Raw genomic sequence first — 16288 nt, 5'->3', positions numbered from 1 at the left:
CAGCAATAATTATCACTGTTACATGTGTCTTAATTCCTCGTTAACTATCTGCTGTGAGCTGATAACATAAAACAAGACATCTGCTGAACAGAAGATCTCAGACTGAAACCACAGGCTGCATTTCCTCTTTTGTAGGTGACCTGAACTATCAATAGATGTGGTAGAGCAGATGGTAAGCACCACCAGTCTTCTACACAAATTTAGACATTAAAGCCTGTTCTGAAGAAGAAAAACATATATAACAACATATTGTCATGTTTGTACTTTGATCTTTTATTACTTACTGCTTCTTCTTAAATTAAACACAATCATTGCAGGTCTGAATTTATTGGATTTTAGTGTTTTAAATGTTTTTAATTCATCAAGAAAAAAGCATACAGTATTCTCGATTTCTCTCTGGATTAATACATTTTTTATTTTTTTATTTTGCAGGGGCCTCATTTGTGCAGTGGTGTGCTTCCAGGTTCTACAGTCTTGACACCAATATGTAGCAGCCAGCCCCTCCTTTGAGAGTGGGTGCTGGGTGGATCTCAGCAACAGAAAACAAGGCATCATCTCCACAGTCAGCCTGGCGTTTTGCAGGCTGAACAAAGTGTCTTCTCTATTACAGTTGGTCCCTGCATCTTGAAGGACTCTTAGGTGTCAGTCTTGTATCTTGCAGACAGATAGCCCCTCTGCTCTCAGGGGTTGGCCTTCGCATCTGGCAGGGCCCTGATCTAGTGTGTATGTAATGTCCTTAAGTATTGGACTGCACCATCTGTTCACGGGGAGAGTTACCCCATGCACATATACCAGAGTGGAGACATAGGCTTGATGTGATAGAGAACGTAAAAATACTTTGTGACCTTGGTTTTCGGGCGCCGGATTAGCTCACTGGGATGGCAACCATTTACTGCATTGCGTAAAGCGGCAGGCCTGGGTTGAGTCCAACCCATGGTCTTTTGCCACATGTCTTCGCCTTTTTCTCTCCCCTGTCATTCTTCACTGCTCTGTACAATAAAGCTAAAAAAGGCCCACAAAAACCTTGGTTTTCTGAGTGAGAGATTATCTCTCCAGCTTCGAGGGCTTTTGGAGACATGTTCCTATCAAACTAAGCCGTGAGGTGTGACCTTGTAAACCAGAGTGTATTAAAGAATTTCAAAACCCTGCCTCATGTACAGGTGATTCCGTCCACATAGAATATGTAACATCCCATGTGTGGAGAGAGATTCTCTCGATTGGAGAAATAAGGTTATAAAGTAACCGTAGGAAAAAAGTCATCAGGCTGAAGAGAAATTTCAGCTCATCTTTGTTAAGACTGTTCATCGTTTGGCTGAATTTAGAGACAGTCTTTACAAGCAAAACCTAACTGAGCTTCAAGCTTCAGTTCCTCTTTGTCCTCAGTCACAGAACTGACACCAGTCTGCTTTGGATTACTTGTTCATTGTTTGCAGCTTTATTATAGTTTGTAGATTTTGTGAACTTGTTGTAGAAGCCCTGAAACAGAGGCCAGGTATAGTAACTTATTAGTAAACAATTCTAATGGTGTTATAACACATATTCCTTAAACCTGTTGCCATAGTAATTTTATAAACTGAATCCATGCTGAGGGAATATAAAAAGCCTTTCAATCAATCATTGCCGTAACCACAGCATTCACACCAGAACTAAATATTAGAAATATTCACACAGTATTTTCCACCAATCATGTGTCTTTACTGAGAAGTGAGACTTCCTGTGAAACTATAACCAAGGTCCTCATTACACACAGTTAACATGAACTTCATTCAACTTCATATAAAATAATAATGCAAACTTGATACAACCAAGCAATAGTTTTACATTGTGTTAACAGTCCTGTGTAAATGGGTGGATGATTGTGTATAGTGTAAAGCGCTTTGGGGTCCTTAGGACCAAGTAAAGTGCTATACAAATTGTCAGAGATTTACAGTTAACAAACAGTCAGGTGAATAATCAACACTGAGACACTTGAGATAATTAACCTGCTGCACGGGTGAACTACTCAGAGAGCAATCACCACGAACTGCAGTATTCGTTTATTTTTATAGGTTACATCGTCAATATGCAAATATAATCACCTGTTACGCAGGTCCTAATGCTGTCTGTGTGTAAGCTGTGTGTGTGTGTGTGTGTGTGTGTGTCACAAAGTATGTGTGTTGCAAGTCAATTTCTAAGAATAATATAATGCAAGTCAACTTCTGCGGATATGTATTTCTGTGCTGGTCTCTTGCGGTAAATGCCAGTGTCACAGGGTCAGCTTCCTGTTTCTACAGAAAGCTGTGTCTGGTGAAATATGTATAACATAACATTTGAAGCATAATCAAATTAAAACAATAAAACTCCCTAACACAAATACAGACCATTTACCATAAAGTTCTAATGGAATAATAATGATGTCTTATTTAAATCTACATTGATTTTATTTATTGGTACAAGAAAAAAAAAGCCAGATTTTCAACTGATTTATGACACCAGTAAATATATTCCTGATACATTAATGGTCTCAGTCACTGTAGTTTCAAGTGTTACTGAATGCAGCATCGTGTTTAAGGACAATAAAGTGCTGAAGTTAGTCCCCACAATAAATCCCGTCAGGGTGGGGACACCTCCTCACTGAAATGTTCCATGTGAGCATGCAGTGTAGCTCAGTTTGCCACTGAGGTCCAAAATTGGCTTCAAAAACTAAGATAGCAATGACCAAAATTCTCATTTTTGGCAGACAATGTCAGTTGTCTGTAAAACAGCGCTATGTCTGCCATGCGGACAGAAATTAAAGTGAACATTTATATGTGCTCTTTTTATGGATTCCTTGTTAACTCTCTGCTATGTGTTGATAAAATGAAACAAGACATTTATAACAAGGGAAACTTCAGGCGGAAACCACAGGCTGCATTTCCTCTTTTCTTAGTGGCTCAGTCTATCATTAGATTTAAAAAAAAAAATATTTGTGAGAGACAGAAAGTAAAGTAAGCACGCATGCTACAAACTTTACCCGAGTCATTTCGACAGCCGTTAGCACATGATTCTCCTTATGGGGACCTGATATGTTTAATATGCTGCTGAGAATATAGCCCAGAAGAAGCGTATAGTATAGCTTTTATTTTGGAAAGAGCCATTTCTCTGTAATAAACTCTCTTTTCCAAAGATGAGTGATTTCTCGATCAGATAGATTTTTTTTATTACTTTGTTGTTTCAGCAACATTAAATTTAAAAACTGTACTTTTGAGTTAAAATATATATTTATAATTTTAATAAATGACAAATTAAAAAGGCATGAACATTTTTTTGTATCGAAAAAATATCGAACCGTGACACCAAAGTATCGAACCGAACCGTGAATTTTGTGTATCGTTGCACCCCTAAATATATATTTTATATACGTATAATATGTAATATATATATAAATATTATATATATTATCATCTGAAATTTGATTCAACAGCATTCTGAGAGTTACTGCAACATAAACATAAATAAGTACAAAAGTAGATTGGATTATCAGTCTTCCATCAGAGCCAAGTCGACTAAATGATTTTACAGTTACAGAAATATCATTAAACACAGTTATAGTTTGATTATTTATTTTATGTTCTTTTCCATGCTGAAGTTGTGAGTCTGCTTTGTGAACTTTTAAATTATTTTCCATTCAAATTTCACAAACTCACCCATCTAAAATAATATGAAAGTCCTGTTTTTTTGGTTTGGCTAAACTAGCAAAAGATTGAATCTAACTAAAGAAAATAAGTTCAAATTATTCCAACAAAACTCCAAAGTTGTTTTACTGTAAAAACAATATGATTTATTTCATTCTGAAAGTATTTGTGACGTATTTGTAGACTTGTACCTGAGCCTGTCTCATGATTCACATAATTGTAGTCAGAGCTCCCGTCTCTGTCATCATTTCCCCTGTTCAGATGACAGTGTTAGTGTATTTAATTTTTAAAAAGCTATATTTAATCTCTGTTTCGAGATTAGGAGTGACAATAATATATTTATAAAGTTTGATATCCTTACATTGTCTGAAATCAGTCTTCTTATCAATACCTTTAAACTCAAGAGTAGATGTGACATTTCTGTGTTCATCTGTTGGTCCACCTTAAATAATAACATGAGGTCTGATCAGTCAGTTTATAATCATTATATCCAGGGGCGATTTTTTGATTATTTTTAATTTAAAGAGTTGTTTTAAATGTGAGAGTTCATATACAGAATACTTAAAATAAAATTCTGTTTCAGACTGATGCTCAGAGGATGCACATCATAGTTCTCCCTCTCTGGACACCTGATCATTTCCAGTTGTGTGTAAGTCTTTTTTTGCTATGTGTCTGAGATGTATTCAAGCTTTTATGACGCAGTTTCAAAAGTCTTTGATTGTGATCGCTTGCAATGACATTGTTTTCAGGTTTGAAGTCATGGCTAACTGTCTTTTAGGTACTGAAGCCACCTAAAAGAGAAATCCTCTTTCTTGATTATACACAAAGGCAGGATTTGGTGGCCAACACTTTTGAGGTCACATTTTTATAAGCATTTTTGGTTTGTTCTGGTAGTTTTCAGGAACCTGTTCAGTGTTCCAGGTTAAGTGCATCCCAGATCATGTTCTGCTGATCTTTAGTGTTCACACATACAGTACACTCACATGCTTTTTTTATAAACTATATCAGCATGATGCTTCAACATTTTATTCGATTTCTCATCTTCACAAGTCAAGTCAGTGATGCTGTCTTTAGATGAGTTTCAGACATAAATAGGGTCTTCCAATGTTCTAGTTTAACATAAAACACCATTAAATATTAGTTTGTAAAATATGCCAACCTGAAATTAAAGCTGAAAATGCTTTATTTTGACCAACTGTGAGCATGTGACTGCACTTTTTCATTTTGTTATGCTGTTTTGTTGAGGTCGTGTTCCTAAGGCCTGTAGTTACAGTTGGTGCTATTAGCAATAAACATTTCACACCCATCATGATGATGTCTGTTAACTTGTGAATGTAACTGTCTTGAAAAAAAAAGGAATCTTGCAGTGAAGATCATTCCCGGGCAGTGGTCAGAAAAAAAGAGCTTTGACTTGAAGGTATGTGCTAGTTTAAGTGTATGGTGAATAATATGAATTACACTAGTCCTCTTTTAAGGGATTTTATTAACGAGCCTTTATTTTCAATGTAATACAGGGTTTTCCAAGCCAAGACTATGGAGTTGACTGTGGGATCTTCATGCTGATGGTAATTTTTCTCTTCTTTTCTTGAGATTCATACAGAAGCTAATTTAAGCTTCTAAAAAAATGACATTTTTATTTTTTCTTCCAAATAGTCTGCTCTGTATGTGGCACTGGATGCATCATTTGACTATACTATAGTAAGTATTCTATTTACTTTCACAGAAATGGAGTCTTGAATCTTTTGAAATTTGTTAAATATGTTTCATATTAATATTTTACAGTCGTGTATCGTTTGTAGCAGTGTATACACCTGAGACTGTCACCTGTCTGTCTGTCCTGCACTCTCTCTCTGTTTCTTTCTCTCTGATTGTGGAATAAAAGTATGAAAATGTATTTATAAGGTACTTATATCATTCTAGTGTTTTCAGTGTGGGAAACAGTACTCAGGGCCCTTAGGTTATACACTGTGAAAGGCAGAAACCTAAAGTATGTATCAGCAGCAGAATGGACCTAAAAATAAATGTCGATGTTTTTTCAGTTCTATGAAGCTTTGAGCATTTTGTATTAGTAAACGGCACTGGGCCCTCTGACCACCACCATTAGGCAACAGGTGAAGTGTCTTGCCCAAGGACACAACGACAGAGTCTGTCGGAGCCAGGGCTCAAACCGCAACCTTCTAATTACAAGACAAACTGCCAACTCTTGAGCCACAATCGGCACACACATAGAACAAGAACTGTGGATTCAAGAGCAGATAGCAAGTTTATATATTTGCAGTGGACAGCTGACAGTAGTTTTTAGCTGCCACAGCTGAGTTTTAAAGGGAATGAAGCACAGACAGGCTTTTAGAAATAATTTGCAACTTGACAGTTAAAGTTACTACGAACACAAATACCCACATACATACAAGCCTGAACCGCTGACCTCAGTATTTCCTCTTTCAGACAAAAAGAAACAGACACACTCTCCCCAGTGTAGTTGTAGTTGCTCATTTTAATTGTAAGACAAGGGCATGCTGACCACGATTGATGCAGAGCTTTAGTTCTCTGTGATGTTCTGTCTCCATCTTTCATATGAGATTTACCACATGTACAAGTTATCTTTTCCTTTAACTGCATCCTGTGACAGCAGCACACAGAGAGCTACTTCTGTGTTCTACTTCACAGTCCTCTGTGTCAGATACATGCAGACTGCTGTTGTGCTCTGAACTGTTAGTGACCGCTTTGGCCGCTTTGCAAATAATATGAATTACACTAGTCTTCTTTTAAGGGATTTTATTAACGAGCCTTTATTTTCAATGTAATACAGGGTTTTCCAAGCCAAGACTATGGAGTTGACTGTGGGATCTTCATGCTGATGGTAATTTTTCTCTTCTCTTCTTGAGATTCATACAGAAGCTAATTTAAGCTTCTAAAAAAAATGACATTTTTATTTTTTCTTCCAAATAGTCTGCTCTGTACGTGGCACTGGATGTCACAGTGACAAGGGCTGGACTGGGACAAAAAATCGGCCCGGGCATTTTGACTAGAGACCGGCCCACCAGGATAAAGATTGAAAATGTGACGTCATTCAGGGGTAAAACCGCAAAGGATTCTGGGAACTTGTGGCAAGAGGTACTAGCGCACGCAGGCTTTCAATTGAACTCAGTTACACAGCGATAAAAAGAAACACAAAAAATGGCAAGAAGCTGTTGTATTATTAACTGCAATAGCCGGTCGCATGACAGCCACGGGAAGCCGACGGGTAAAGAGATCGTTTTTTTTTTATCGGATTACGTCGTTGAAGAGAAATTTTTTAAGCCATGTTTCCGAAGTAAGAGCCGACGGATGGTCTGGATATACCAAATATAACGTCTCCAGAACACTCCAGCTCACATGTTAGTCTGCTCCAAGCATTCCCACAAAGGTCAGAGTTTTGTAGTAGTTAATGCGTCATTTTTCTTAACATAATTGGTGATATAGGTTACAAGCAAGTCTGGCGCTGAACAGAAATTGTCGCGCTATGCTCCTTTATTTATTGTGCATAAATAGTGAATTGTCCTGACACAATATTGCGTTTCGCTTCTGTTATTACCATGGTACATTGACAAAAACATATACTTTTATTCACAGGATAAAACAGTTGTTTTGTATCACTAATTGCCCAGTGCGATTACAGCATACAATATTATTGTCACTGCTACATTTCTGTAATGATACCAGAAATTATTTCCACTACTAATTAATTACCGTTGAGCTCAAAGGTCCTATTAATAAACGGTTAACGAATGTGTATTTATGACGACGATTTGTGAGACTGGTAAACTTATGATACGTACGATGGTCTTTCGTTCTACACGGTGCATTTCAAGGTCCTGCACCCATCCGTCGGTAAACTGTACCTGGGCTTGTTGCAGTGACCTGAAGTTACTAAACTTCATGAGTGTATGCACTCACTCCAAGAACCGTATAATTATAAATCATGAGCGTGGTGAAAGTTGGGCAGCACGCTAACGTCTTTTGTCCCTCTGTGTGCTCGTAAGGGTCTGACCCTTTCACTCCTTTGATTTTTTCCTCGTATCTTTTCTTTGTCTTTTCGTCGAGTCTGTCTTTGTACGGACCGGCATTGTTCTCCTTTTGTTTTGTACATTCCTTTTTTGTGCGGCAAAGAAAAAACAAGAAGGTATTGGAACCGGAGAATGAACGTTTTGCGGTGCTGCAAATGCTTGCATTTGATGCGGTACTTGGATTGTTTTGCCACGAGTTCCCGGCATGCAATGCGCGAAAATCACGTGATTGCTAAACAAGGGGGAGGGTGCATCCGGCCTCCTCGGCTGTAATTGGTCCAGCCCAGAGTCGATCATGACCAATTGGCCAATCCAACACCTTTCATTATATATACCCTTCCTAAAAAAAAAAAAAAAAAAAATCCATCGGCCCATAAAAACAAAAAATCGCCAGCGGCCCACCGGGCAAATGCCCGGTATGCCCGATGGCCAGTCCAGCTATGCATTTGACTATACTATAGTAAGTATTCTATTTACTTTCACAGCAATGGAGTCTTGAATCTTTTGAAAGTTGGTAAATATGTTTCATATTAATATTTTACAGTCAGACATGCCCTACTTGCGTAAATGGTGGTTCTTGCTGTTGATGGAGAACTTTGATCTCAGGAGGTACTTGTATTTTGACTTCTGTTCTATGTTGTGTCAAAGTTTACACACCTTAACAATATCAACATTTTCTGTTAAGCTCTGGCACGCTATTTGCACACTGGAGAGAGGAAGCCAAAGCTGTGCTTGAAGGACAACACATGCTCATTTTCAGACTGAAAAAGCACAAGTTCCAGGAAGTCAGTCAGGTCAGTATTCACTTTAAACAGTAGTGTAATTACATGGTTAGTGACATTTGAATAACTGTTAAAAACTGTTCTGCAACAGAGAAATAACTATGTTTTTATCCCCATTTGCCTGACACAGGAGCCTGCAGTTGCTTAAGATCTGCGTCCTGCTGTGCAGTGGGTTGTCCAAAATAAGGCACTTTTCTTGTTTTTGCATAGTACAAAATTCCAATTATACTTATTTCAAAATGTTTTTCAGTTGATTCTATGTCCATACTTATAATAAAGGATTACAGTGTAACAGCATTAAATGTAACAGCATTTTTTTTAAACTTGTAATTTCAAAATAAAAAGCTTATTGTTGATATTAACAGTAAAGAATTGTAATCAATAATATTTTCATACATTTTAAACATTAACACTCTGGGCTCTATCCTGGCCATTTGTGGCCACTTCACTTATTCTCTTTTTTGACTACTACACTGCAGTGGACCAAAAGAATGACACGGGTTTGATCTTAAGGATCTAATAGTTGCGTGTTTTGTGCATGACATTGCCACACAAATATGCATTTGCAAGATAGAGTAGAATAAATTATGACGCATCAAATATTACATAGGCTGCAGTGAATTTCTGTTGATACAGACTATTGAGCTTTGAGTTTCCCAAAATATATATTATTAAAAAATTCAAAGCTGCAGCACATACAGCAACAAACACCGTTAGTAAATGTGTCCTGGAGTTTATGCAGGTGCAGAAAGTGCTGCTGCTGTAAGTCAGCCTAACAGCTTCCAGATCACTTATTTTTCTGGAAAGATGGTAGGAAGGGCATCACTGCTCATTTCTACAGTCTCCCAGATCTTGGAATACAATCCCTTTGTACCATGAAACCACTTCGCAGTACTAGGAGTCCACTAAAACCTATAAAGAGAGTGATCCTGGAAGAAATGGGGCACACACTAGTGACCTCAACAATTGCAAGACAGCCTTTTCCCCGATGCTCAGATGGGGAAAAAAGGAAGTTTCATGAAAACATTAGGACTTTATCACCGTTTTATCTGAAAAGTTAATGGTAATATATAACCTAACTGGCTATAAAGAGTAAAAAATTTAGATACAATTTTGATTTTGATGAAAAGGACTGGTGCTATTTTAAAGAGTCACGTCGGTAAAAGTAGATAAATGTTTTAAGAAATATACATTTTATAGCATTTTGTGAACATACACAAAAAGTGGCCATTTTTGGCAACAAACAAGCTGAGAGAGTTTTATATTTTTGGCTCTCCTTGAACAAAAATAATAGTGCATAATAATCAATGTTGATGTTAATCAATTAGATGTCCCAGACTCTACTATTAATAATACAGCAGCCCCTCGTTTATCGCTGGTGTTACGTTCTAAAAATAACCCGCGGTAGGTGAAATCCATGAAGTAGCCAACTTTATTTTTTACAATTATTATAGATGTTAAGACTGTAAAACCCCTCACTACATGCTTTATACACTTTTCTCAGACAGGCATGAACATTTTCACACTTTTCTCTTTTGTTTAAACACTCTTAGAGTTCAAACCTTCGTAGAAACATAAGTCCAGTATTATGGAATGAAACCTAAAGGTGCATTTGAGGGTGCAAAACGTTTCGTCGGCATTGTTGTGTTTGTTTGGGAGAAAACTTACAAACATACAGTACAGCACTTCAGAGTTACACTGCTAGCGATCGAAGATTTATGTAAATTCGACAAGCTAAACGCATTCTGTACTGTACAGCAGGAGTCCCCAACCTTTTTTGCACCACAGACCACTTTAATGTCAGACAATATTTTCAGGGAACGACCTTTAAGGTGTCGCGGATAAATACAACAAAAGAATAAAAAAAGAAACTGTGGTATTTTGTAAATATAATAATAAACGTGACTTGAGCTGTGCGCCACAACAATGACAGTGACATCCTCCTCTCTGCTTCTTAATGCTCTCTGGTCGCTATGGTAACGCGTAAATAGTTCTTTCAAAATAAGACACACAACTACAACCATACATTTCACACCGGAGGATCAACTCTCGCGGAACGGTACCAAAAGACTCACGGACCGGTCCGTGGGCCTATTAGGGACCGCTCCTGTACAGGAGACACTGGACTAGATTGATTGACAATGGTCTACAGCAATCAGAACGCACAACACGATGTACTGTAAAAAAATAATAAATCAGCGAAACAGCAAGTGTCACTTTTGGCCACGAACAATTTAGGGGATGGTGAATTTTTTTGAACAAACCCAGAGTGTTAAAAAACCCACTTAAAACCATTTTTTTCTCAGCAGCATCAATAGTACCAAAAACGCAATTTAGTTTTCGCTGTCAAAGTCGATTTAACCAAAGTTACGTGTTTACGGCAAGTGTGGAGGTCACGTGTTTCCGGTTACTGTGGAGGTCACGTGTTTCCGGTTACTGTGGAGCTCCACAGTGGCTGCAGCCAGGTGCTCTTGGAGCGAGTGAATACTTTGGCTATAAATTAGGTAGTGAGTACACAGAAAGTAGGCTTGCCAACTCCCTGAAAAATAAATAAGGGACACCTCGTGGCCAGGGCCGGGCAACCCAGTTGTCTTCACCCTTCCCAGTGTGGTGAATTTTGTAGCTCTTTTTTTTGTGTGTGAAATTATTTTTTAACCATTTGACTTGAATTTGATTTAAGCAGATGCATATTCTTTGTGATATGACCATATGGGAAACAAATGATCATTTAGCCATTTATTTTTAGCTCAAAATGACAACATTAACACAGTAAAACAGGTCTCTTTCTTAAACAGAAGCCTGTCATGCTTAACTTTTGAGAATATAAGTAAATCTTTCTTTAAAAGAACTCTGTCCTGCTTAACTTAAAATTATATAAATTAATAGAAAACAATAGAACGAAAAATATTCTTGTAACAGTGCACATATAGTGCATTTAGTACAATTGGCTTCAGTTGAGGTATTATTTCAGCTTTTCTAATGCTAATCAGCTGCTCCTGTTTGTAAACCCACTTGTTCCCATGATTACGCATCATTAACTCATCATCATTATTCATCTATGTATTACTTTTATGTATTAGTCATCTATTTGTTGTAATCATCTATCCTTGCAGTTGTTTATTACACAAAATTATATTATCACACTTCTGGCCACATAGCGCTGATATTCACTGCACATGCCCATATTAACCTTAACCAGAGGGTTTAAAAAAACAAACCAGTGTTTACATACCATATCTGCTTCTGCCGTGGCCTGGTGGACAAAAAATTGGTTAGTATACGTGGGGTAACGAGAAGCGGCTGTGTCACCACCAGAGATGGGCAGTAACGCGTTACTTGTAACGCGTTGCTGTAATCTGATTACTTTTTTCAAGTAACGAGTAAAGTAAGGGATTACTATTGCAAAAACGGTAATTAGATTACCGTTACTTTCCCGTAGGAACGCTGCGTTACTGCGTTACTAAAACCGTGATTTTTTGCGAGAATGTCTCACGACAGTGACGTAAGCGAATGCGCTGTTAGTGACAACAGCTGTGTGCAGATCAACAATAGATCACATTGTGGGAGAGAGTATGAGCGTGCAGCGTTTAAAGCGTGGAAGTACTGACCTTACTTTGAGTTTGATTCCATAAAAAGTGACAAAAACATTAGCGTCCATCGTGCGTGGGAAGAAAACTTCTTTTTACAGCGAAAAAAACCCCTAAACTTCCAAGCAAGCACCGAGTGCGCAACAACGTAATGGGAAATTCACAGAGAAACTCGCGGATTCTTCAACTGACCGCGGCACACCTGCACCAGGGTAAACCTCCGCCTACCAGTCCTGCTTTACAGGTGAAAATAGAGCAACAGGACCGCTGAGTCTTTGACTTTATTTATTTTCTGCTGTGTTTTACTTGCATCTATTTGAAAGAGTGAGTGTAAACACAAAAAATATTTTATTTTATGTGCTGGAATGTGCAGAAAATAGGTTTAAATGTTAAACTAATTTATTCAAGTCAGAGAATGTTGCATATAATTAAATTTTTGCTTGATGCATAAAGTTAAAAGATTAAAACTGATAAAACAAGTTAAAAAAAGAGACTTTTCCATTTGATTACATTTTGTATGATGGATTATGTAGAAAAAGTAGAATTGGGCTGAAAGATCTATCGCTTTATCACCTATTCAGGTTGTAAATCGTGTTTTTAAAAAGTAACTAAGTAACTAAGTAATTAATTACTTTTGAAAATAAGTAATCAGTAAAGTAACGGGATTACTTTTTGGGTAATCAGTAATTAGTTACTGATTACTTTTTTCAAGTAACTTGACCAACACTGGACACAAGCGATGGAGGCACAACTTGTAGAACTTTGGAAAGCTCATCCGAGCCTTTTCGATGTGGCCTCACAAAATTATCACGACCACAACAACCGTGAAAATAGTTGGATTTACATTGCTGCTCAATCACAGCTGCCTGATCAATGTTTTTCATTAGCAATTTAGCAAAGTTGATGGTGGTGGTGTGTCTGTGTGAGTGAAAGACAGAGAGAGAGCGACAGATTTTCTGTTATAACCTTCATTTTATGGAGGCACAGTGTGAGCACTCAGGTCGCATCAGAGCATCGGGCGGTATAGTGTGAGACCTGCATCGTGACCTACCAACTTCTAACCCCTGCGAGTCAATCGTGCAGTTTGAGCAGGAGCTGAATAACGTGACTGAAAAAATCGCACAGTGTCTGCCCAGCTTTAGGTGTACTGTCGTCCGAGACTTGCACCGCAGTGTCGGCGTTTGTTTCCCTGTTGGCCATGCTTCTTGTTGTGGTCATCTGTTGTCTTCCGGTATTTTCTCCGCAAGCGACCTTTCCTCGACCAATGAGATGAGCGGTAATCTGAATTGTCATACTCGAATTGTCATAAGTGTGCTGTCAGCTCATTGGTCACAAAGCAGGAGAGGGGCTGGGAATTATGTTTTCAAACAAAGCGTTAATTCCATAAACATTTATAGACTACTTTTGATTCTCACTGTATTACGGGACAAAGTGCGTCCCTTATTAGCTCAATACGGGACGTGTACTTTTGTTTCTAAATACGGGACGATTCCGTTTTTTAAGGGACGGTTGGCAACCCTACATCAACCCCACCCAAGATTGGGTACCAAGCCCCAAGTGCGAAAGGAGAAGGATCATTTAATGCAAGAGCAACTGACCTCAAAGACAGGATCATGGCGAAGATTGAAACGTGGATCCCCCGTAGCCAATTACCAAGACTACGTGAAGTACCCTCAGAAGGTCTACCGGATGATGTGAATGCAGCACTATGGACGATACCTATGGCCTGATTACCGAGACTAACCAGCTGATTTAAAGAGGCTTGGCTACAAGTTGAACAGCTACAAGAATCAATACCCCCCCATGGAGAAGGAGATTGGAGGCTAAGATAAAGGTAGCATGGAGAGAGGTTAGCCAACTATCGGAGCTGCAGAAAGGTGCGATGAAGATGTTGGCCTTGGAAACTATAAAGCAATGACTTACAGCCTTGGCCAACCGCTTGAAGAGGTACAACAGAGAGATAGAAGGCAGGAGCCAAGGTGTACTCTTAGTGGCAGGGGAACAGTATGAGAACAGCACCCCCAAAGCTGGAGACTGCGGAATATTGGAAGAGCATACGGGAGAAGGACGCAACCCATAACAGTAACCACACAGACCACAGCAACCTCCCTGAACAATCACAGTGGCAGACATCTAAGACAGTGTCTCCAATATGAAGAGTTGGACAGCACCAGGCCCCAACATGGTTCACACCCACTGGCTGAAAAAGCTAACTGTACTCCATGAGCGTCTGGCAGTACAAATGAACCAGCTGCTAGTCGATGAGAAACACCCAGAATTGTTAACTGAAAGCCCGACAGTCCTGATTCTCAAGGACCCCCAGAAGGGACCAGTCCCATCCAACCACCGACCAATAACCTGCCTCAGCACTACATGGAAGCTCCTGTCAGCCATCATAGCGGCTAAGATGAAAAGGTACATAGGTCAATATATGAGCAAGGCACAGAAAGGAATTGGCAAGAATTCCAGAGGCACAAAACACCAGCTACTGGTAGATGTAGCAGTCAGCCGAGACTGTGAGACTACGTTTCCCTACCTGTGCACTGCCTGGATTGATTACCAGAAGGCCTATGACTCCTGGATCCTGGAATGTCTAGAACAGTGGTTCTCAAACATTCCACAGTGAGTACCACCTCATAAAATATATGGCTCTTGAAGTACCACCATTATGACCGACATTAAAGGCTGGTCCGTAAAAATATTGTCAGACATAAACCAGTCCATGGCGCAAAAAAGGTTGGGGAATGGATTTAGACAATAGGCTGTTTACAGAGTAACGTTAAATTCGTTTGGCAAAAAGATAGAAAAGAGTGTGTGCTGCTGCTGAGCCACCTCTTGGTCCTCCCCAGCCAAAACAACTTGATCAAGTTCTGTGTGGAAGCATTTTACACTCAGTGCTGCAGATGAAACCAAACTTATATGTAATGTGTGCAAAAGTCAGATCAGCAGAAGGAGAGATATCAAACATCTGTCAACATCTGTTATGCATAATCACATGCACTTAAAGCATCTTATTCCTGGCACTGTCTGCCAACTCCCCCCACAAGCACCAAGCCCCCGACCAGCACCAATTCATCATCACAGCCATGTTCTGCCCCTGCAGCCGTTGACCACGTGGGCTGCCTCTAAACCAGCTGGAAAAGCGGCTGTGTGTGCTGTGTGAAGTTTGATTAGAACATGAATCAATCATGCATCTGCTGAAAGGAAGACTTGTGGCTCAAACCACAGGCTGTGTTTCCTCTTTTCTATGTGGCTCAGCCAGAAATCATGAGCTCCTTCAATTTCAGTGCAAATAAAGCCATGAAGCAGAAGAGAAAGTTAGAAACTAATTTTTTATGCACATGTAAGAATTACAGGATAAGGTTTTTTTTCTGTAGGCTCATGTCTCTATTTTTGTGTGATATTCTATTTCTATTTAAAAAAAATAGTACCATCTGTGTTTTATTCAGCAGTTTTGACATTCACTCATCAAAAAGTGTTCTGCACTCTCCATTTGCAGTGACTTCAGAATGATTCAAAGACACAAACATCGCCTACATGTCAGAACATAAAAGTGCTCAAACAAAACTTTTGAACTCTTCATCTGAAGCAGGCCCAGACAAGGTGTGTCCTAGGATGCTAAAGGCGTGTGCTGCTGAACTTGGGGAGCCGCTACAACGAGTCTTCAATCTCAGTCTGCGACTGGGGAGAGTGCCCGCCCTATGGAAGACATCCTGCATCGTCCCGGTCCCCAAAAGGAACCGGCCCAATGAGCTGAATGACTTCCGACCGGTGGCACTGACGTCACATCTTATGAAGACTCTAGAGCGGCTCTTCCTCAACCTCCTCCGACCACAGGTACAACATGCCCAGGACCCACTACAGTTTGCATACAAGGCGGGTGTCGGAGTGGAGGATGCCATCCTGTACCTCCTACACAGAGCCCACTCACACCTGGATGGGGGAAAAGGCACGGTCAGGATCCTGTTTCTTGACTTTTCCAGTGCCTTTAATACCATCCGGCCCTGTATGCTTCAGGAAAAACTGAACAGGATGGAGGTGGACCCCTGCCTGGTGGCTTGGATCTCCGACTACCTCACCGACAGACCACAGTACGTCAGGCTGAAGGACATCACGTCTGACACTGTGGTCAGCAGCACAGGAGCACCACAGGGAACTGTGCTGTCCCCTCTTCTCTTCACCCTGTACACCTCTGACTTCTGCTACAACTCTGAATTATG

At 39.5% G+C, this 16288-nt stretch overlaps 1 long non-coding RNA gene across 1 annotated transcript; it reads left to right on the top strand.

The window, feature by feature from the left end:
- The first annotated feature begins 4230 nt into the window (after positions 1 to 4230).
- LOC102302853 lies at positions 4231 to 6626 on the top strand. Its single transcript, XR_006053679.1, has 4 exons — positions 4231 to 4302; positions 5010 to 5070; positions 5168 to 5218; positions 6603 to 6626. It is a non-coding gene; the product is annotated as an uncharacterized LOC102302853 (long non-coding RNA).
- Positions 6627 to 16288: the final 9662 nt, after the last annotated feature.

This window comes from Haplochromis burtoni, unplaced genomic scaffold (genome assembly GCF_018398535.1).
Source record: "Haplochromis burtoni strain Fernald_Lab_line unplaced genomic scaffold, NCSU_Asbu1 Contig_1602, whole genome shotgun sequence".
Taxonomy (NCBI): Eukaryota; Metazoa; Chordata; class Actinopteri; order Cichliformes; family Cichlidae; genus Haplochromis; species Haplochromis burtoni.
Note: the sequence above shows the minus strand (reverse complement) of the source record. Positions and strands in the feature narration are given on the sequence as shown.